Source organism: Phalacrocorax aristotelis, chromosome Z (genome assembly GCF_949628215.1).
Source record: "Phalacrocorax aristotelis chromosome Z, bGulAri2.1, whole genome shotgun sequence".
Lineage (NCBI taxonomy): Eukaryota > Metazoa > Chordata > Aves > Suliformes > Phalacrocoracidae > Phalacrocorax > Phalacrocorax aristotelis.
In genome coordinates this window covers 16565640-16589101 of record NC_134311.1, presented here as the reverse complement: position 1 = coordinate 16589101, position 23462 = coordinate 16565640, and positions in this window count along the sequence as shown.

Below are 23462 nucleotides of genomic sequence, written 5' to 3'. Positions count from 1 at the left end.
TGGGTCTTCTTGTGCAAGGTGGAACTGACCTCGTTTGTTTTCCAGAGCCCATTCATGGCTGCAAGGGACAGTTCTACAAGTTATGTGCAAGCTGGAAAGGTCAGAAATCCATTAAAAATAGCACATCTCAGATCTCATTTTCATTATTTCTCCTTTACTGGAAATTTCTGTTACCTCTTCATCCTGTGGTAGAATACATTCATTTATTCATCTGAAAATTATCTAATTTGAAACCTCCTTGAATCTCTGTAGTTATATGTACTTGCTTGACTTTGAAATGTTAGTATAAATTTAAGAAATAAGTTGTTAAAAACATTCATTCTGTGAGATCTATCATGAGCAGATTAGGTGCTTCTCCAAGGGGTTGTTACTCTTTCAAGTGAACTTCGGAAGCTCAGATTAACAATTGGATCCTAAGGAAAGTACTCAAAAGCTGAAGTTGCTCTTTATTTATTTTTTTTCTCCCAGGTTCTTAAGGCTGCACATTTTCTCCCTTTGTCAGAATAAATATATAGCATTGTGAAAAACCCTGTACTTTCTTCAGAGCTGTAAGTTATAAAGTACTTTTTTGCTTTGTGTTAGTAGAATTGCAGTTTCTCCGTATGCCTTCAGAAGAAGAAAAAGTCTTGTCATTTATTAGTCAGGAATTTTTTTCTAACTGAAGACTACAGAAATACTTCTTTCTTTGTAAGGAGCAGAATTTCTTCTAGTGGGTTAAGGCTGGAAAGCAAGGAACAAGCTGCAAGCTAAAGTGATTTTGTACTGCACTCTGTTATTAAAGAAACTATTAACTTGTTTTTTGCTTGTTTCCTCCTTTATTTGTACTAAGTAGCTATAGTGTATTCCTGACTAGTTTTGTGTGCTCTTTAAAATATCTTCAAAACTTTAAAGTAAATCTCATCTATATGGGGTTTGTATCTATTACCTCTGTATCATAAACTATGTCCATTAAGATAGCTGTGTAATAAAAAGGATGCAATTAATAGGTCCTTTTTTTCTTGAATAAATACAATAAACATGGAAGTCCATTAACCTTTATAATAATTGTTTTTATCTTTAGGCATGAATATATTTCTGTCAGAAATTTGCATTTTGTTTAAAAGATTTTAGTGTTATTATTGTTCATTTAATTAACAACCTTACATCCTTTTTTTTCAGCTGGGGTCTGATACTGTGAAGTATTGAGAGCCTCTTATGGCCTCACATGAAATTTGTAGCAGCAGGTAGTCTTTATGAACACTTATTGGGAATAAATATTCTGAAAAATGCATCTTGGTTGTGCAACATTGTGATCATTCCAGAAGGGCTGAAGAATCTACATGTGGGAACTACATTTTTATTGTGGTAATCAGTCCCCAGTACTCTGGGAAATCTGGCAAGTGGATCATTTCAGAAAGTTGCAGCTAAACCAACTTCTCCTTTTGCTTGCTATTTTCATGTATATAAATATTTATGACTGACTTCCCCAGAGATAGAAAAGAGTAACAATAAATAATGTAAAAGTTGTCATTATTTCACTCTTGCTTTAAACCCCATGAACTCAGTGCTAAATACAGATTATAAATTATTGTTACTATGTTCAGGAAATATGATGGATAAGGAACACAAATTCTGCATTGGCCTCTTTAAAAATACAGTGATTAGATCACTTGGTCAATGATTGTTACGTATATCAGCAGCAGGGAACAGAGATAGTTTGGACTAACTTGTAAGCCAGAGAGCAAACAAATTTGCACATATTCACATGCAAAGAGATTGTGGTCTATGGAAGAATACCACTATGAGACCTTCTCTACATACAGAATGTTTTGCTCTACATGCAGAACAATATCCACTGCTGAGGAGATGAGAGAGAAGGGCTAAAACCAGTGAATCCTTAGCACTGTGTGTGACTAAGGGAAAAAATGAGCAGCTGGAAGATACAGCATCAGAAGAGAAATGTTGAAAGATGTGAAAAGTTGGAGAAGCCTCAAAGAGGAAAAGGAGAAGAGAAGCATAGAGTAATAAGATGGGTGAATTTATGAAGTAGACCAGTGTGGCTCTTTTTTTTTCCTTTTCTTTAGTGTAAGACTAGAATATTGCATTTGCTGCTTCAGAGAACATCAAGCATCTGATTAACATACTTTCTCCCCTTGCACTATGAAATAAAATTTTCAAAACAAAGACTTAGATGGATGTAACCATTGTGTTCTAAAACCTACTAAAGTCAATGAAGCTTCTCTCATCCCATTACCTTGATTATTGTTTTATTCAAGAACTGCAAAACTCCTTGGAAAACTATGCTTTTAATTAGAAAATATAAGTCATCCAAAGAGAGAACAGAAATGTTATCTTGTGGTGTACTGGACATATGCAATAAGCATAATGCATATATGTGGTATCTCTTTTGTCTATGATCCACAAGCTATAATTCCTTTTTTAGGCAATTGCTGGTTAAAATGATTGTCAATATAATAAGTTAATGGGGAAAAAGTGCAATACGGTGTAAGTTATAAACAGTTTATCTGGCTCTGCTTGAAGTAGTCCTTCTGGAGCTTCAGAAGCTCTCTGTTTCTGCCAAACAGAAGCTTTGGCGATTTAAAAAAAAATACAATTAAAGGCAGCAGGTCTTTTAAAGATTAAGTTCTCTGAAGATTCAGGCTTAGGATAGTGAAACAAAAACAGGCAGACAACATGGAACAAATTATCTAAATTACGTTTTTAATACTCCATTAAGTGCTTTTGGGAGGAGGCTAATATACCTCAGAAGAAAATCAGGTGTTTTAGATTAAATTTCAGCTATGCAACCCTCTAAATCTCAATTATAAATCTAAATTTTGTTTTATACTGTAGGTGCACCTTAGAAGATGGAGATAAGAAAGTAACACAGTAGCTCTGAGGCACTGCAAGTAAGAAGAATAGCTGCTTCCTGCTTCTACCCTTCAGCATCAGCAGAGAAATACACTGTTATCTTCAGGCTGTTTCCATGTTTTGCTCTATCCATTTCATTTGAATGCATTTTGTTCAGCACACAGCTGGATAAACACGTAATGCAGGGGGTGAACAATTGGCTGATGGGTCAGGCTCAAAGGGTCATAGTAAATGGGGTTACATCGGGCTGGTGGCCAGTCACTAGCGTGGTTCTGCAGGGATCCATCTTGGGGCCGGTACTCTTTAATCTCTTTGTTAATGACATGGATGCAGGACTGGAAGGAATATTAACTAAGTTTGCTGATGACACAAAATTAGGAGGAGCTCTTGACACTCTCAAGGGCAGAGAGGCCCTGCAGAGGGATCTGGAAAAATTAGAGAGCTGGGCAATCACCAAGCATATGAAGTTTAGCAAGGGCAAGTGACACGTTTTGCACCTGGGACACACTGACCCTGGCTGTACATACAGACTGGGGAGCAAGAGGCTGGAGAGCAGCCCCACAGAGAGGGACCTGGGGGTGTGATCAACAGCAAGTTGACCATGAGCCAACAGCGTGCCCTGGCAGCCAAGAGGGCCAACTGTGCCCAGGGGTGCATCAAGCCCTGCATTGCAGCCGGGCGAGGGAGGGGATTGTCCCGCTCTGCTCTGCGCTGGGGCGGCCTCACCTCCAGTGCTGTGGGCAGGTTTGGGCGCCACAGTACATTAGGGATATAAAGCTACTGGAGAGTGTCCAGAGGAGGGCCACAAAGTTGGTGAAGGGTTTAGAGGAGAAGTTATATGAGGATCAGCTAAAGTCACTTGGATTGTTCAGCCTGGAGAAGCGGAGGCTGAGGGCAGCCCTCATGGCGGTCTGCAGCTTCCTCACAAGGGGAGGAGGAGGGGCAGGCACTGATCTCTTCTCTCTGGGGACCAGTGACAGGACGTGAGGGAATGGCTGGAAGGTGTGCTGGGGGACGTTTAGGTTGGATATTAGGAAAAGGTTCTTCCCCCAGAGGGTGGTGGAGCACTGGAACAGGCTCCCCAGGGTGGCAGTCATGGCACGAAGCCTGACAATATTCAAGAAGCACTTGGACAAGTCCCTCAGAGACATGGTGTGAATTTGGGGTTGTCCTGTGCAGGGACAGGGGTTGGACTTGATGATCCTTGTAGGTCCCTTCCAGCTCAGGATATTCTATGATTCTATTACCCTATGATTTGTCTTGGATTTCTGCTGAAACTATAATGCTGCCCTTCACACGTCTTGTGCCTTTCATTGCACAGTTCATATGCTGTTCAATGTCCAGTGGTGAAACCGTCTACTGCAGGCGTCACTGGTAATACAGAGAGCCGTGATGAGTGCACGGATTTGGAAACCTGGTTTTGCTTTCTCACTCTTTTTAGGATAGCAGTAGTTGTTGAATACACTTTAATGGCATCTTAAAATGGGAACAAAAGCAAAGATATTATGAGACAGCTGAGCCATGTGTACATTTATCTCTGGAAATGCTGAATATTTACAATTTCCATTACTTTTAATTGCTGTACAAAATACTCAATGACTTTAAAAAGGAGACCTTTGGAGAACAAACAACAGTCTGGTAGTTCTGCCAGCCCCTTCTTTATCTCCTTTAACTCATGCTCCCTATATACTACCGCTTAGCTTATACATACTACCGCTTAGTGTGTATATATATATATATATACTACCACTTAGCTGCTTTCTTTCTAAACTTTCTTCAGTGCATTTGAAGCTGTAAAGCCTAGATGTCAAGGGTGAATAACTCACCAATTAGAATTTAAATTCTGAAGTTCTTCAGCTTTCCTCTGCGATGTCACATAGTAATTATAGTAAATTGCAAGATTTAAGTGATCGTAGGCTTTGTAATGCACATTTACAAAAATAAACAAACCCAAAGTCCTCAACAAATAACTCCACAATTTTAAAATACACTGTTCTTAAATCGTCGGTAGTATGAGCATGCAAATAGCATAGATACCTATAATTTCATTTGCTGTTTTTTTGGCAGCACAGTCTCAGAATCCTATGCTATTTTCCTTTCTTCAGTATCAGGTGACTTAATGTAATACCAGAAATAACCTGATTTTGTCAAATTGATAACAATGATTATATAATTTTCTTTCCTTTATTGGTGTCTGTATTACAATAAAGTATTATCTTTTCAGTGCAATTCTATATACTTGAAATTACTTAGAAATACCAGACTAGGAAAAAGAAGTACTGTATACCATGCTAACTACAAACCTTAATTCTAACTTGGAGATGCCTTTGGGGTTTTTCCAGTTCATCAGCCAATCTCAAGTCAGTGAGGCATGTTATTACCTCTTTTGTATTCTTGGCACACACTAATGATGGGTATAAAAAATTGTCTTTCTCTCTTTTTGAATAGATATCAAAATACTATAAGGAGCAGGTGAACAGATTATAGGATAGACAGTAGGGATTTATGTCTGTCTGTGGGAACAGCAATAACATCACATCATAAACAGACCTCCTTTTTTGACTCCGTGGTCCACAATCAGACTTCTACATTATGCAATCCAGGAAAAGAAAAAATTTGAATTAGCCACCGAGGTGCGTAAGGCTAGGAAATGGAAAGAGCTTAGCAGGTGGACAAGAAAAAGCAGGCTATGCTATGCACTAACCTCCAGTTTACGCTATTGGGGAAGATAGTTGCAAGATGTGTGTTGATGGTTCCAGCCCTTCACAATCCCCATTTTAGTCAATAAAACATTTGCAAAACTTTCACCTGAATTTGAAATAAAGTGATTGGGTAGGAGAGATGTTCATGATGACGTAGATTTCCATGAAGGTATTTACTAGTCCAGGAAACCAGCAATGAACTTGAATATTTTATCTCCTTCTTCTTGTCTTTATTTGGTGAACTCTAAAGCAAACAAACAAAAAAATTACATGAGAGTTATGATGTCAAATATGTATATAAAAAGGGCAAGCAAATTCTTGATGCAACCAGCTGTTCTGTCACTCCTAATCCACATAAAAAGATATGTAAAAAGTTCTGGAAAGCTGTGAAAAGAAAGTGGTGATGCAGAGGAAGGGAATGATAAAGGGATAAGGAGCATAGATATTGAATTTCTAGGAAGAAATTCTGATGCTGCTTAATATAATGCAATTGGCTGTGGTAGGACCCTATTTTCTCCCCTGGACTGATATGAAGGATTGCAAATCTTTGTCTTTCTTTGCAGCATGCAACTGCTTAAGAAGTATAAAAGATATCTTAATAGTAACTTGGGCCTGAATTCAACACAGAGAATGTCTACAGAATTAGAAAATATTTCTGCAAGGTTACATGAACATACTGAGTGAGGATTGTCATTATGTCAAGACATGAGCTTTATGAAATTCTTGCTCCATACAATAATTTAGAGTGATAAAAATACTGATTTTATTTGTTTATCCGTACAATGAGTTGCAGGATAGGAGAATGCCATGAAGATTTTCTAAGACTGCAATAAACATAGACCATATGTACTACTTAAAATAATTTTATTTCTCAGAGTCTTTTGCTGACCGGTGTACTGAACTATGAAAAATAGGGATGCCACATCAACTCCTACCTATGTTACATATGGATCTCTCAAAATAAATTTGTATAAATATTATTGTGCTCATCAGTAGGTTAGTATGTGTTGAATCATCCCTTTATTCAGTCCAGCAAATAGCTATGATGTAGAGTATATGATGCTATCTCACTTATATATTTATGTCTGCTTAGGAAATGAAATGCAACCTTTTCGTGGGATCTGTTCTGACTTGGGAAGCTGTTACATTAAATAAATACTCAAAGCACCAACTAGGTATAAAAACATAAATCAAGTTGACATCAATCAAACATGAAAACATAAATCAAACTGACATGACTTAAATTGCAATACGTTAATACATGCAGCCTCAGACTGATTGTAATTCTTTGATGTTCTTTTCTAAATAAAGGGAATTAAGGAGACGTGGCAATCTAGAAAATTTCAGTAGGCAGGAGACTGGAAAGCCTGTATAGAATTTTTACCTGTAGTATTTTCTTTCCACAGGTACATTTTGTTTTGCTAGTGGCTCTTGGCAGTAGCTCCAAATCTTAGAATTGTAGAATCATAGAATGGTTTGGGTTGGAAGGGACCTTTAAAGGTCATCCAGTCCAACCTTCCTGCAACGAGCAGGGACATCTTCAACTAGATGAGGTTGCTCAAAGCCCTGTCCAACAAGACCTTGAACATTTCCGGGACTGGGGCATTGACCACCTCTCTGGGCAAACTCTTCCAGTGTTTCACCACCCTTATCATAAAAAATGTCTTCCTTATATCTAGCCTGAATCTACCCTCCATTACCCCTTGTCCTATCCCTACAGGCCCTACTAAAAAGTCTGTCCCCATCTTTGTTACAATCCCCCTTTAAATAGTGAAGGGCCACAAAGATCTGCCCACAGCCTTCTCTTCTCCCGGCTGAAGAATCCCAACTATCTCACCTTTTCTTTATAGGAGAGGTGTTCCATCCCTCTGATAATCTTTGTGCCCCCCCTCTGGACCCGCTCCAACAGCTCCATGTCTTTTTTGTATGGAGGACTCCAGACCTGGATGCAGTACTCAAGGTGGGGTCTCACCAGAGTGGAGTAGATGGGCTCCTTCTTTGTCTGAAGGATATATTAATCCATAGGTGCAAAGATTTGATAAATATTTAAAAGACAACCTGTTACTCACAGTTTATATCATAAGAATTCTTTACAGTTACAGTTACAGTACAGTTAGATTTGGCTGTACTTCTCATTTAAAAAGTTGAAAAGTCTGTCAAAGACACTACAGTTGTATCTATTTATAGTAATAGCATTAGCACAAAGGAAAAAATCACTCAAAAACTAAAAATAAAAGCCCCCTTCAATAATAAGTTTTCTATTCTGTTATTGTGACAGTTTGTGTTTGGCACAATCCTGTCTGTGACATCATTTTTATTTGATGATTCAACCTATACAAAGCATTTTAAGGGAGTATGTATATATCTAGAATTGTAGGAGTATGTATGGTCTTACTAATGGGTTAGAGTTGAAGTTTTAAAATGTTTTCCCTTGTAAGGTATCATTTTAATGTTGGAAGGCCTGGTACTTAAGACTAGTTTTAGGCAGCACAGTTCAATGGCTGGTAAAAGTGCTCAGAAAGCTCAGGTTTCAATGCCATCTCTGTCTCTCTTTTGATTTAGAGGCTTGATAACTCATCTCTGTTCCACTTTTCACAGCCTGGATGCCTTGCCTATTTACATGATAAGGTATTATATATGAAGACTGTCTTAGTAGTCCTAATTTCAGTTGAAGATATAAAATTATATGGCAAAATCTGGTTTATGGCCAGCAGACCAATGATCCTATTCAAATGGAGAGTGTGTAAGTACTAGTTAAAATGAGATCCCAGGAAAACCGTGTGTGGAGTGGGACTGTGTTCTCACTGATTTTGTATGCTTGCATGGGGGACATGATCATACAAGGTCTTTGGCTGCAGTTGTCTCATGCAAGATTTTCTACATTTAGCTAAAGGTTCACTGACTTAATCAAGTAATTTTTTTTTTTTTGTGCACAGAGACAAGTATATTTGCAAGTAGAGTGGAAGATTTTTTTTGTCAGAATTTGCTTTGTGAACAAGACCTACGTATCTCGCAATTTTACTAGATTTATAATATTTTGCTCTGTTTTCCTCTCAGTAAAGACCAAAATTTATTCCCCCTGAAATGCTTTGCTTTTAGGCAGCCTCCTAAGCTGCCAATATCTAGGCAAGACACATCTTTTTGAAAGTTTATTTGAACTGTGTAAAAGGAAACTGACAAAATACATGTATGACAGTATCTCAGATTGCTTTTATATGATAAGGATATCAGACATTATCTCACACTAAACAATGCCTTCCACTTTAAAATGCTGAGGGGTAGAAAGAAAATATATGAAGTGGGGAAGATATATGAATTAAATAAAGGAGCACTGCAAGTGTATTTTGTCTACTTTTTTTGTCATTTAGAAATTATAGTACAGGAAAGGAACAACAAAAACCATCTAAAATTACACCTGTCATGTACAAAAACATGAATTAATGTGGTAGATTATACATGTGTATAATAAAATTCAGGCTTAAGCTAATGCTGTGCCATCTGGAGCTCAGCCATTTCTATCAGAATATTTGTCTCCAAATGCTTTAGGTTTTACTTCACTTTGCTCTTTCCTTCCTAAAAGAAATAATTCAAAGTTACTGCAAGCACTCTCTAAACCTCAGAATGTAGGGGAGTCTGTCTTGTCTTGCAATAATTAATTGCTGTCCACATCTAGCCTGTAAACCAAGGTTAAAGTGTCAAAAGTGTCATGGTGTTTGGTAGCCTGTTTACTGGGGTATGAGCGTGTGATAAAAAGCATCGCTGAGAAATACTAGCAAGTAAGGTATTAAAAGATGCAACTTACTCTAAATTCAGGTTGGTACTTATGGGGAGTATCAGCCTGCACGTGACCTTAGAGATTCCCCTAAGCTTTGAGTTTTCTGGCACAGAAATGTGCTTGCAGCTTAGTGGATAACAGTCATTCTTGTCTTCATATTTCTTTGTAGAAATGAGTATTCATGTAAAAGCTGAGGTCTTAATGGTATGTTTTTAGAGTAGAAAGGGAAAAAAGGTACATTTAGTGGCAAAAATATCTTTATGGGAAGTTCAGCTCTGTCAAATTCAGTTTACTATTTCTGCACACTGCCATGATCCTAGATGTACAATAAACGTAAATCCAACTTAAATATGTTAACCCTGTGTAAGGAGAGGTAGGAATGCCTGGAAACTGATTAAAATGCTCTGCTGGAAGACTGCTGGTCCTTCTGCAGTTTAAAGTCACAGAGTATTAGCGATAATTCATGCTATGGATGTAAATTCTCTCCAGAATTTACAACAAAGAAGAGCTGTGTATACCTTGACCTTTCTTCTTCATTTTTTTTTTATATACTTCCTAATATCTGTTCCTTCCCTACCCTGCATCATCCTGTCCTTAGGGGGACAAAACAATTTGTATATAGTGCAGTAGACAATAATTCTGTCTGGATATTTTCTAGTTCTTTAGCTTCCACTACAAAAGTAGTACTTAGTCAAAATCTCTTATAAGAAGATAAAAATGAAAGAAAAAATATATTTTATCAATATTAAAGTGTTTTATACACAGATGGATAAATTCAGCTTCTTTTTCACTTCTTTGAATTAGAACATAAGTCCTCTAGAGCTGACATTTATTTGAGAAAATTATTCATTCAGATAAAATGTATAGTTTGAGGTGGCTTTCAGGACACAATAATGTCAAATTACCCTTATTGCTCTTACTTGCCAGATAGTTGCTAGACAAACTTTTTTTTTGTTTTCCAGAACTCTTCAAAGCACAATCACTTTTAATATATGGTGGCTCTGTATTATGTCTAGCTTTTACTCTATTGTCTTGTAATAAAGATATAAAGAAAAAATAAAATATTTTTAATGTATTTTCAGTTGAAATCAAGATCATTATTCAGAGTATAAATCATGAGGACTGGTGAATGTTCGTCTGTGTTCCGCTTTCCTTTTTAGAAATGGTGTGTTCCTGAGCAATGAACTACTAAACTAACTTTGAGTTTGATTGACCTCTAAGTGAACAGAGGTCCAACTTCAGAATCCACCTGATAAAGGCTACAAAGGTCTTCCCATTTTTTTCCTTAATTTCCATTAATTTCCTTAATTCCAAAGAATTAATTTCCTTAGTTAAAATTTTTTCCTTAAATTATAAAATATTAGATTTTAATTTAATACATTTAGTCTTTTAGTCCACTCAGTCTTAACACTTTTCCTATGGACAAAATATCCACCAGCAAAATGCCAGTGTTTGCATTCATGTTGATAATTAACATGATCAAACTCTTCCCTCTTCCATCACTTCTTAGTACCTGTTTCCTGCTTAAGCAGGTGTTCCATCAGCTTAGAAGACTCAAGCGCCAGGTAAGAAAAGTTCACTCTTCCATTTTCCATTTCCTAATTTCTCCAAGTTACTTAATGAATAACGTAATTATTTTTAGTCTTCGATGGCACAGACTGGCTTTAGAGAGTCCAACCAACCATGTATTACTTCCACCTGTGGCCAAATCATCTCATATGATGTGCATATGTGATGAGATACCTCTTTCATCAATAATATGTACTCTGAATTCTAATCCTTACTTTTAAATTCGGTACAAGTCTACAAATAGTTTGTCCATGACAGTAGTTGTCTAGTTTGGCTGTTTCTGACTGAAGAAGAGGCTTCAGCTCATCCCACAACATGCCTTGTCTGCTCTCCCAGAGAAAAAGCCTTAAAGTTCAGCTGTAGTCCAGCTGCCAGCTTCTCCTGCTTGTGGTCCCAATGCACAGAAGAGTCCTGGCAGATCTATGCATCAACCTTTGCTATGATCTCTGTTGCTAAGTTAATGTGCACCTCAGTCATATTTAGCAAGCCATTAGAAGGTCAAGGACTAAAGCAGTAGCAATTTGATTTCCAGTGTCCATTGCCTAAGCCATCTCAGTAATCAAGCTTTCTGCTGCCATCACTGATTTATTACTGCCAAAATTCACTTAGAAGTTCTCAGAACTAAGCAGGTTTTCCTAACAGCAGTGACCCAGTGCCTGCTTAGTTGACTACTGCTCTAGTAAAGTAGGACCCACGCACCTGAAACGCTTAGCTGGCATATATCCATTCCTATGAAAATTACTGTGTGTCTGTAATGGCTCTATGATTTCTCCTGTCCTAGGCAATTGCTTGAAGGAAGACTGCAGTCCCCTAATTCTGTTACTTTCCCTCTGTCCATTTTATTTTCAGTGTTTTTAACTGAAGATCACCATTGATAAAGGGACATTTCCTATCCAGACAGTGCATTCAATCTAGTCCTTATATCCATTTGCTGAGATTACCCCAGAAATACACACACAAAAAAAGGGTACAATATTAGGAGTTGGAACTTGTGGTAAAAAGTACATTGCATGTATGCTACCTGTGACTTTATTAACGTTTGGGCTGTATCACATAACTTGCTAAGACCCACTATCAAATATTATCCAATAGAGATACCAGTTCTGATAAATACAATATAATTCAAAATGCAGTGGAATATGTAATTCAGAATCTTAGTCTGGATTTGGATTCTTAGTTCTTAGTAGAATTCTCTCTCCAATGAGAAGTAAACCAAATCTCAATGTCCTCCCTACTCCCCCAAATGCCTTGATGTCTCAAAGTGGATTTGAGAATCACGGCCAACATTGACTCTTGAGTTGCTGCATATGTCAAGCTTCCTTCTGGAAATGCTAAAATAGGTTTTTATTAAAATTACTCTTCAATCGGTGTGAGATTAATTGAAATTATTTCAGTAGCATGAGGTTCCACTCTGAACTGCTAAATGAATTATTCTGTTAACTCTTTGCTTAGTTTAATCTATAGGTTGCAATGAATTAATAATTCAGAGCTCTTCTTGAATACTACAGAAATTGCTTCATCTTTAAGCCAAAAGCTATCATGAAAATTATCTGGTTTTGAAGTTGCCACTGCTATTGATTTCCTTCCAGGATGAGCACTGAGCATTTTTTGCTTAGCTTTCTAATAATCTGATGAGATGTTACCCCATGACAGGGAACACCATAGTTTTCTTCATTAGCTTCTTATACAAACATTTCTGAAAAGTTCAAATGCTCAGCAACTTAATTCACAAATTCTCCTTGATTGACTAGTTTGTTAAATCTTGCAGAGAATTCTGATGGAGTTTAGAAACAATATATTTTTAGAAGCTACATAATATGCCATCTAGCAGCAATACTAATAATTTTCTATTAATTTACAGTTTCAAGCTAGATTCTTATTGAAGAGACTAACGATTTACCTTTTTTTTTTCTACATTTTTATTTTTTCAGTATAAGAACTGGAGGTGAACATGTAAATGAAGTGGTGATAAAGGCAAAATGAGCTAAAGGAGATGATAATTCACACAAAATGGCACTAAGCTGTCTGTTCTTGGTAAAGGGGTCAAAAAGCCGGCAACCTGTTTCCCTAGTGAGAATGGGAAGGGAGGGCAATTGTCATGGACCAAAAAAAAGTTTCAGGTTGAGGAATTTCAGTTGATTTAATTTGTTACCAAATTAAATCAGTACAGTACAAACTACTGATTTGATGTTGAGAAATAAAAACAAATTAAACAAACACACATTGGCTTCCCTCTGGACACCTCTCCTTCCCCCTTTCTGGTTTCCAGTCATCTGAAGACAGGTCCTGAGGCACAACATGTGATGCTACAGCCTTTACTTGGATTTTCTGGGATGGTTTATTGTGAGTGAGGCCACTCAGCTGATAAAGAGATAGGCTTTCTTGGCTGAGGTTATGGTAAGGATGGGGACATGGGTGATAGCCTGGGCAAGTCTGCCAGAAGAAAATACTGCTGTGCTGTATCCTCTTCTGTATGTTGTATGCATACTTCAACTTGGAGGTACACTCAGGACCCCAGCAAGCCTGTTATTTTTCTATATATTTATTTATTTGTAAGTAGTTATAGATGCTTAGATATGTTTGGTATAATTTTCATTACTGGGTACCTTTGGACATTGTATTCAGTCACTGGTAGGTCCAATGGTCTCAGTTTGAGTAAACATGCTCATGAATTTTCACTCATACAAGCCCATTCCATAGATATATGCTTCTGGCCAATGTCTGGGACAGAATATGAGGCCTTTTGTGTAAAAAAAAATAGTCAGTTGCTCTTCTCTTTTACCTGTTACTTCTGACAATAAGTTACTGAGAGGCTGAAACCACTTAAAATGCTGTCAGTGTACAATTTTTTTTACTTGAATGGAAATTTGGAATATTTAAAAAAAAAAATTTCCAGAGCCCAAGCTCTGAACAGGTGTATATGAAATACACAGGGTGCCTGGCTCAGTGCCAGAGGAGGCTGGGCACATGAGGATGGACTGAGCTCAGGCTATGCTATTTACCATGTTCAGTATCTACCTGTGTCTGCAAAAGAGCAAATCATCACTGATGTCAGGGACTCGGTGAGGGTAAGATTGGTGCAGGAGCATTGGGGCTTGTGTTGCTGTTGCTCTTTTTTGTGTATTCTGCAAGTCTGAAAACCAGAGACATATAACACACAATGGTGCTACTGAAATTATTGTACTAACAACTCTTAAACTTTAGGAGGAAATATTTCTTCTATAATACTGCTGCTTAGCTGCTACTTTTATGGCCCTTTTGTATCACTTGCCCCACTCCCAGATACACATGCAGGTTTCTAAACCTTCCCATTCTGAACAAGGACCTTCATTTTCTTCATGGAAATGTTCAATAATGATAAAAAATGTTCACAATACAAGCTAAGCAATTTTGCTCATAACTTGCCCTCAGAGAAGGAGGCTACAATATTAACTGCTGATTCATTTTATGTAGAAGTAAGCTAAACCATTTACTGGAAATGACTGCTTTGTTGAAGCAGTTTTAATAGTAATTTAAATATATTAAAACAGCAATACTATGAGGGTCATTAATGAAAAGGGTTATGCTTTTACATGGAGTCTTACACATTTTTGCTCATCTTCCTGATTAATGGACTTCTGCGCTAGCCTTTTGCCCCTTAATATATTGCTCTTTTCCAATTTCAGACATTTTAATACTCAGTTTGCTAGTTCTGTATTATTTAGGGAAATTAGACAGCTGAGTTTCTTGCCCTCTGAGACTCTCATTTATTACTGATCTGTTTGTTGGATCACTAAGCAGAATCTGGAAATGTGGTCTTACAGAGCTATGCAGTAGGAAGGTAAAGGTTTATAGCAGATTGGGTTCAAATTACATTCATATAAGTAATTATCAAGTATCACTTAGAGAAAAGGAGTCTTTTTGTTTGTTTGTTTCTTGCCCTTCTGTAGGTAATTTGAAATCAACAAAAATTTCTAACTTAGGGAGATCTCAGAACTATTAAATGATTTTATTTTGAGGCAAAATGGCAGTTTGCACGAGCTTTTTGGAATTTTATGTGGCCAAGCTCTTCAGTGAGTCCAGGTATAATGAAAATGCCCATATGGGCATCACAGAGTGGTAGGGGTTGGAAGGGACCTCTGGAGATCATCTTGTCCAACCCCCCTGCTTGAGCAGGCACACCCAGAGCAGGGGGCACAGGACTGTGTCCATGCGGGTTTTGAATGTCTCCAGGGAAAGAGATTCCACAGCATCCCTGGGCAGCCTGTGCCACTGCTCTGGCACCCCCACAGGAAAGAAGTTTTTTCTCATGTTTAGCTGGAACTTCCTGTGTTCCAACTTGTGCCCATTGCCCCTTGTCCTGTCATTGGGCACTGTTGAAAAGAGCCTAGCCCCATCGTCCTGACACCCACCCTTTAGATATTTATAGGTATTGATGAAAACCCCCCTCAGTCTTCTCTTCTCCAGGCTGAACAAACCCAAGTCTCCCAGCCTTTCCTCATATGGGAGATGCTCCAGCCCCCTGATCATCTTGGTAGCTCTCCGCTGGACTTGCTCAAGCAGTTTCACGTCCTTCTTAAGCTGAGGGTTCAAAATTGGACATGGCGCTCCAGATGTGGCCTCACTAGGGCAGAGCAGAGGGGGAGGATAACCTCCCTCGAGCTGCTGGACACACTCCTTTTAATGCAGCCCAGGATACCGTTGGCCTTCTTGGCCACAAGGGCACAGTGCTGGCTCATGATTAACCTGCTGTCCACCAGCACTCCCAGGTCCTTCTCAACAGAGCCACTTTCCAGCAGGTGAACCTCCAGCCTGCACCGGTGCATGGTGTTGTTCCTCCCCAGGTGCAGGACCTTGCACTTGCTCTTGTTGAATTTCATTCAGTTCCCGTGGGCCCAGCTCTCCAGCCTGTCCAGGTCTTGTTGGATGGCAGCATAAGGTGTGATTTGATTGATTTACTTAGAAGGGTCTCCCTCCTCCCACCCTCCAAATATTTTTCATCCAACAGGATATTAAAAACATTATTGTTGCAAGAGAGATGAAATAAAATCTTCGAGCTGTTGCCAGGAATTTGAGCCCTCCACCAAATATATTATACCACTGTTTCCATTTGCACTTTTAAAACCTAATCTTTCTAGTGTACTTGGTGTATGTGGCATTTGGTTGTGGGAGCAAGTGGAAGCAGTTTTCAGACCAAGGTGAAATACTTGCTCTACTCTCTGTATTCTCTCCCTTTTTTGTATCTCTTCTCTTCCTCCCCCTATCTCTTATAAGAAGGTAAGCTTCACTGGTAGTGAAGAAGGCTGGAATTAACCACAAAAAGGGTTTCAATGCTGCTGCAGTGTTGAGGGGAGAGGTGCTGGACAGTGTCTGGGCCTGCAGAGCTACCTCCACAGTTCCCTCCCTTCAGCAGGGAGGAGTATCATGGGTTCGACAGTGGTTTTTTCCGTCTATATGAATATGCTATCTCCTGGACCCAAAGGGTTATCATTAAGCATTTGAAATGTGTGGACACCCTAGAAAATGAAGGGGTAGCAACTAAATTAGAAAAAGCACTCCTACAACAGCAGTAGCAAGTAACTTTCTAGCAACTACTGTGCAAGGTAAGACTGCGTGGAAAGTAAAAAAAAACACCTCAATTTTCACATCTGCAAGGATATGGATGAAGAGATTTTCAAAGGGACTGGAATCAGGTGTCTGACTTCAGATACTTCACAGGGACAGATTTTTAGCCAGTGTATACTTTATTGTAAAGTCAAGTTTAAGCAGCATCTAATCTTGATTGCCCTCATGGTTAAACAGACTGATGTCCATGATAACTCTGGCTCAAGCAGTTACCTGTCTCACATTCTGTAACTCTCTAAAATAAAATGTACTTTGCTTTTGTAAAACAGCTTCTTTCTAGTTATTTCTGTTGGTACTTGAATGATCAATAGCAAGTCCCCATGTCCAGGTGTTTGTTGGACCAGTTTGCGATAATGAAACAGGTATTTGATGAATTTGGTAAAAGAGTTTAGGTGTGTTCAGGATTTTCAAGACCATACTGAGCCCCCAACATTTATAGCAGTATTGCTCATAGATGAGGTTTCTTATGAGAAGTGTCCTGTCTATCACAAGCCCAAGATTATCCTAGATGATCTTTCTTACCTCCACAGGAATATGAATGAACCCTCTAAATGACAAGTAGAGATAATGTAGAGTAGTTGCAAAAAATGCCTTAGATTTTCTACTGTACACTTTGTGGTTACCTGTGTTTCAAATGTCCATTTTGGGTAACTTGCAGATGTTCCTAGTAAGATGGTTACAATGTCAGCATGCTTTTCTGCTGAAAGCCTTAATGTAAAATAATCCTGTCTTTCAACTTGGATATATATGAGTTCAGTGAGTGGACGGAAAGAAGGAAGATCAGAAGGAAAATAAGTGATTATGACTGAGGCAAACTTTAAATTGTATGTATGCATGAATCTCAGAGAATTAATAACATGAATAACATTAGGATTGTTTTGTTATCCTTAATGTTATGACAAGACAATTAATTGTTGTAGGTGAGATTGTACTGTTGCCTCAGTAATAAGTACTAAGTATTAGAATGCGGGCTTGGCGTTCCCCTAAGAATTTGTGCTGTATGAGTGCTCACAGGAATTGTACTGAGTGTAGGATAAAGTGCCTTTTAAAGTTCTTTTTGAAGCCTGCTTTTACTGAAACCCCAGCAAAGCTTGTGTGATATTCTCATACTCCTTCAAACAGGTATTTCAGTTTCACGTTGAGTCAACTAAGAAGATATTTGGAGTTATTGACAGGCAAGCAACTCTGTAAATCAATTTGAACCAGTTCATATCATTGGCAGCCTATATTGGGCAAGGTCTTTCTGCTGCAAATGTGATACAGAATGAAGCAATATTCCTTCAGATGGAATGAAAATTTTAAAAAGGCAGATTTTCACCACTTAGAAGGGGAACAAAATAACTCAAAGTGGCAATGTTATTTATGGTTTAATCCAGAGGAAAGCAAAATGTTCTAATGATTTAAAATAACAGCTTTTGGTATTGACATATACAGAACAGTTAGTGACTTGTTCCTCTGTTTCCTGTAAGAGTCACATGAAAACTCATATAGATTTTGATAAGTAATCTGAGTGCTAAAATGTGCTTTAAAAAGTGAAATTTATACAATTAAAATGCATTTTACATAGATTTTATATCCATTAAGAACATTAATGATGTAATAGAATACCATAGGATGTAATGCAATAAGCATGCATGTTTTTTGGTGTTTAAAACTCATTAGAGTGAAGCAATGGCTTCTCTAGTTGGCCTATTAAATTAAACACAGTCAGAGTAAGCGTTGTCCAGAAATCACACAGGAATCTGGAACTGTTTGATTTGAATATTATTGGTGTGTCTGCAAGTCATTCAGACCCTGATCTTTAAATTTTTGTACTTTATTTCCTAAGGCTTCTATTTTTCCAGTAATTCAAATGAAGTTAAGTAATGATTAGCTTTGGGAGAATATGTTAATATTTTCCTCAAGCTCAGGGTAAACATGTTACACAGGGTTCTGCTCTCAATTTTTTGTTGGTTGTTTTTTTTTCTCCCTTCTCCTCCTCCTTAATTCAGTTAAATATGCAAAAGAAAAAAATTGAATTTTCACCTATGTCACTTCAGTACCTAGTGAAAAAATGGGAGTGTATTAGTGCTAGAAAAGTATGTGAAATAATGTATTTAAGGTTTTTATATATTTCACACACATGAGACCCCTTAATACCTTGCTTTGCCGACAAATCTGTGGATCAGATCCCAACTTTAAGGATCAGGCCCTGAATGATAGACTTGTACACGGTGTATGTATAAAATTGAAGTGTTGCTTAGTGCTGAGAAAAAACCTGAAGATACAATATTTGGAGAACACTGGTATTTCCTGCCTTTGAATTGTCAGACTGATATTTACTGACACATATATTCTACAAGACAGGCAGAGACAGTTGTTTATTATGACTGATGTGGAAAGCCTTTAATCCCTTCATTTTTCAGTTTCTGTGTGTAATAAATCTCTTTTACATCTTCACTATTTTTTGCTTCTTGTTCATTGCTGAAATGAACTGGCGCATTAACTTTTCCAGCAGTTTACTGTGTTATTGCTGATTCTTGCTCTGATCTAATCCCTGCTTCTTTGATTTTGATGGCATTAGAAATAAAATCTGCTTCCTTACTCATTAATGTTACCTTGAGTTTCCCAGAAAGGTCAAATTAAAAATAAAATAAAAAAAACAAACCCTGTATAATTAGAAAATGTCTCCTGACCATGTAATAAGTACACTTTGTGAGCACCCTTAGGCAGATGTTATTTTAAATACTTCCTCTGCCTCAAATTTTTATTTTCAGAAGGTATGTATTAAAATGAACTATCCAAGAAGGTGGAGTCTGGATTCCTTACAATTGCATTGGCCATCAGAGGTGTGAGGAGTGCTTTAAATGTGCATTATATAGGGGAGACATTTGGCAAGCAAACCTTTATAAAAGGTAACAGAAGATAGCAGTTAGTGTATTACAGAGGGTTTAGCGACCGTGGGAAAAGGGAGCTGGTGTCTGTTTTGGCACACCTCTCCGTGCCTTTGTTCCAGCTCCTTTCCTTCACCTGACGTTAAAGTTTGTAACCTTTTTGGGAGAAGGGTGGTTCATACTTTGCTATTATATAATGCTTTGCCCAGTGTGATATAACTTGTATTAAGCTATTTATTTTCTACATCTTCAGTATGCAAAGGTGTAATCTGTATTAAGGCATGTGACTATGTGTGTGTACAAATGTATCACACACACTTATACTTACCTATGTATGTGTATTTATAGAAACCCATACACACGTAATAGCCAACACCTATTTGACACTTTTTCAAACAGTTTTTTGAACAGAGGTAAACATCTCCAGAGACTAGAAGGCTTATATGCTGATAAAATTACTCATAAAGCCATCAGGTCAGAGGTATTTATATGGTTTTATGTTTTGAAAAATCTTACCGAGTTTATGAGAATGTGAAGATGACTTCAGTTAGAATCCTTATAGACAGAAATTTAGTATTAATGCTGTCACAGTTACAGACTTGTCACGTACCTGTTTTAGAAAAATTCACAGTGAAGTACCAACAAAAAATGTGGGTTTTAGTATTTGTAATATTGATATTTGTGTTTGTGACATCTACTTGTGCCAAGACTTAAGGATGACTTATGGGAATATGAACAGTTATTTTCAGTGTCCAAATACCCAAAATCGTTCATATCAGGTCTTTACTTTAGAAATAGCGGTTTTGTTTTACGAGGTTTATAGAACATATAGCTCCCCTTGAAGCCAGTTTCGTTAATGATTATTTTTAATATATATGAATAGCATATAAGTAAAATATATGAATACATTTTTGAGGCCCTGACATAATGAACTGTCTGTAACAATTGAGTCTTTTTCAGTAAAAGAAAAATTAGCTTTTTATCCCTCCAAAAAATTTCCAACAAAACGTCACTATTGTTAGTTTGTGGTGTTTTACAGACAAGTTTTTTGATAAATTCTCAGCATCTCCAGAATGGGTATGTAATCTCTCACAGGGACAAATTTTGGAAGGATGAATGAAGACCCTTGTTAACTCCCAGCTAACTGTTTGACTGGCTGTGTCAAACAGCCAGTTAGATGCATCAGCTATCAAAGATTTCAGACCAAGTAAAATCAGAGCAATTTTGGTAGCTACAGGGTGCTTTAGAAATGTGATTTGAGATACAGATGTTTATGGAGATGGCTGAGTAGGGACAGTCTATCAGTTGAGGTAGGAGAAATAAGGTGTGATGGGAAATAAAGCCCTTTTACTGCTGCAAAAGGGAAGGAGGTTGTGCCTTTCGACTGCTACTCTTCTGTTTAAAAGAAATGAGGGCTTGGATAAAACTCTTTGGATTTTTGTATATAAAATTTAATTCTTTTCATGCTGAGGGGATGAGTCACTCAGCTGAACAGACAGAGACAGTGTAAAGGGGAAAAGCATCCTCTGAGAAGGCATGGCAACAAGTAAGTGCCATGTGATGGACTGGGAAGCTCTTGATTTTAGTTTAGTTATTAACGATTGATAAAGCTCTATCTTATTCAACCAAACCCCACTAAGTTCTTAAAAGCTAGTGTAAAAATAAGAGGGCATAGTGTAACTAAGCTGTTAAATTCAACTCATGACTACAGGGCAAACTTGGGTAGAAACATAAGCTCAGATTTTTTAAATATTTGTAGCCCAGTGATGGCTTGGTGAAATACTTGTTGGCAATTGTTCTGCTCAGGTTTGCTGCTTTAGGGCTTTGGTCCTCCTCAGAAGTTTAATTTTTATTACAGCAGTAGGTGCTGAAAGGTATTGTACAAATGCACAGGAAGAGTCAGACACTGTTTGTGTTTGGGGAAAAAAATTCTGCTTGACGCAGAGGGAGAAAGATGCTAAGAAAACTAAAATTACTTCTGTAAGTGCTCTCTCTCCCAGCAGGATGAATGAAAATTAAATGACTCCAGAGATTATCCTTCCCCTGCAGCTCTCCCTCCTGCTTCTTTCTCAGGTAGTCCAAGCTGAGTTGCTGACATAGCAGCTGTTGAAGCTTGACATATCAGTAATAAAGCCAATTCTGCCCTGAGGTGTTGAAAAGGGTGCAGAGGAGACATACTAACTGATTTTTTCACCTGATCTGAGGGTGAGGAGGGGTGGGAAGCTGTGGCTGCTCTGGTTTGTTGTGGTTTTTTTTTTCTTCTCTTTGTGAATCAGGGAGTGTTGGTTGGTCTTACTCAGGTTTGGTGTTACATCGCAATTAGGCTCCTGAACACGAGTTTGTCCATTCCGTTGGTCAGTAGAGATGTCTTTTTGTGGTTAACTTCCAATACTTATGCATGTATCAGTACTCTTATAATGTGATATTATCTAACTTCCAACTCCACAACTCCTCTTATTTTCATGGTATGTATGTGTAGCCTTACATAAAAGGTAACTTCACACATAGGGTAAAGCAAAACTTGCTCTCCCCAGCCTTTTATACTTCTGTAGGCAAACTTAATTCTTTAAGATGAAGTGATCTCTTAGGTGTTTTGAGCTGTGACTAAAATAACAAAATGAAACAGTATAACTCTTTGAGTCAAGTCAATTCTTCTAGTGCCTACTGAACAGCTTATAAATAGCCAGCTCACCATGTATTTCGTACATGAGATAGCGGGTTATGCTTCTACACAAGCAAGGCTGCCAGTCTATACTCTCCCTAAATTACTTTTCACAGTCTAAGCTGGGCTATTGTCCTCTGTTAATTTGTTAACTGCTGAACTGAAGCTGCTGGGCATGGACCTGTGTTCTCCTGTACCAGTGCGGCTGCTGGTAAGCAATAAACTGGTGAGGAAGAGATCTGAGGACTGTAAAATCTTGAACCAGAATTTGCTGTTAGCCTGTAAAATGCTGTCTTAAATTATTCTGTGTTAACAATAAGAAAATCTTCCTCCAGGATGCTGTATGTCTTCCTGGGCCCTGTGCAGAGCTGCCCTGCCTCACCAAGAAGAGAAGCCAGGCACCCTCTTCTACTGCTGTGATGGAGCCTGGGTGTGTGTAGGTACAGAGTGCTGTGACGTACAGTGGAATTTTCTCCCAAACGTGCAAAAAGTGACTGATCTTTAACAAAGGATTTGTTTCAGTTTATTCTGTGTTTGTTTCAATGATGAATGGAAACATAAATATAGGTAATATTTTGAAATTACCGGAAAGCTTTTTCAGACTCTTTTATTGCTTAGGATTTGAATTGCTTTTGTTTGCATTGGTCTCCAAAGAAATAATATTGCTTCCCTTAGCTAGAAATCAATTGTTGTGTGAACATTGACATTATAATTATTTTAAAAATTATTCAACTGAATAAACTTACAGTAGTTTTGACTTCTGACTGTCCTTTGAAAGTCATGGGAATGAACGTTGAAAGTAAGTTTATTTTGGACTTAAAGTGAAAACTTATTAAAAACTAACCTTACTCCTAAATATCAGATAATCCAGTTATATTAGAGTCTCACAATCACTTTAATCCAATACTGTTGCTAAAAGTTATAATCCTGATCCTTTCCCTGCTTACAGGGGATCACTTCTCCCCTCTGCGCAGACATTTCCCTATGCCTGCACAACTCTGTTTATTCAAACCACATGAAGGAAGCAAGGCACATTAAGAGGAGAACAGCTTATCCTCCCACGGCTTTAAGTTATTTCAGTTCAGCTAACTTTTGTATATTTGGCCTAAAAAATACTCATGCTGTCACAGAAAGGGAAGGGAGAGGGAAAGCAGTGTGAGAATGAAGAAATGAAGACAGAATGGGTCTGCTGTTTATGGTGGCAGCAGCTTGCACTGTGTTAAAATTGTTGAGGTGACATGAAACTGTAGGCTGGTAATGTTCTATCATGAAACTATCATCCTCTGTCCATAGAGTGTGGACACGAAGACTTGATCTGTGTCCAGATGTTTAATTCTTGCTGAAATTTATCTGATTTCTTGTTTTTCCATATGACTGTTATTGCAAACACAAGAATATTATGTAATGTTTAAATATAAATCAAGGTG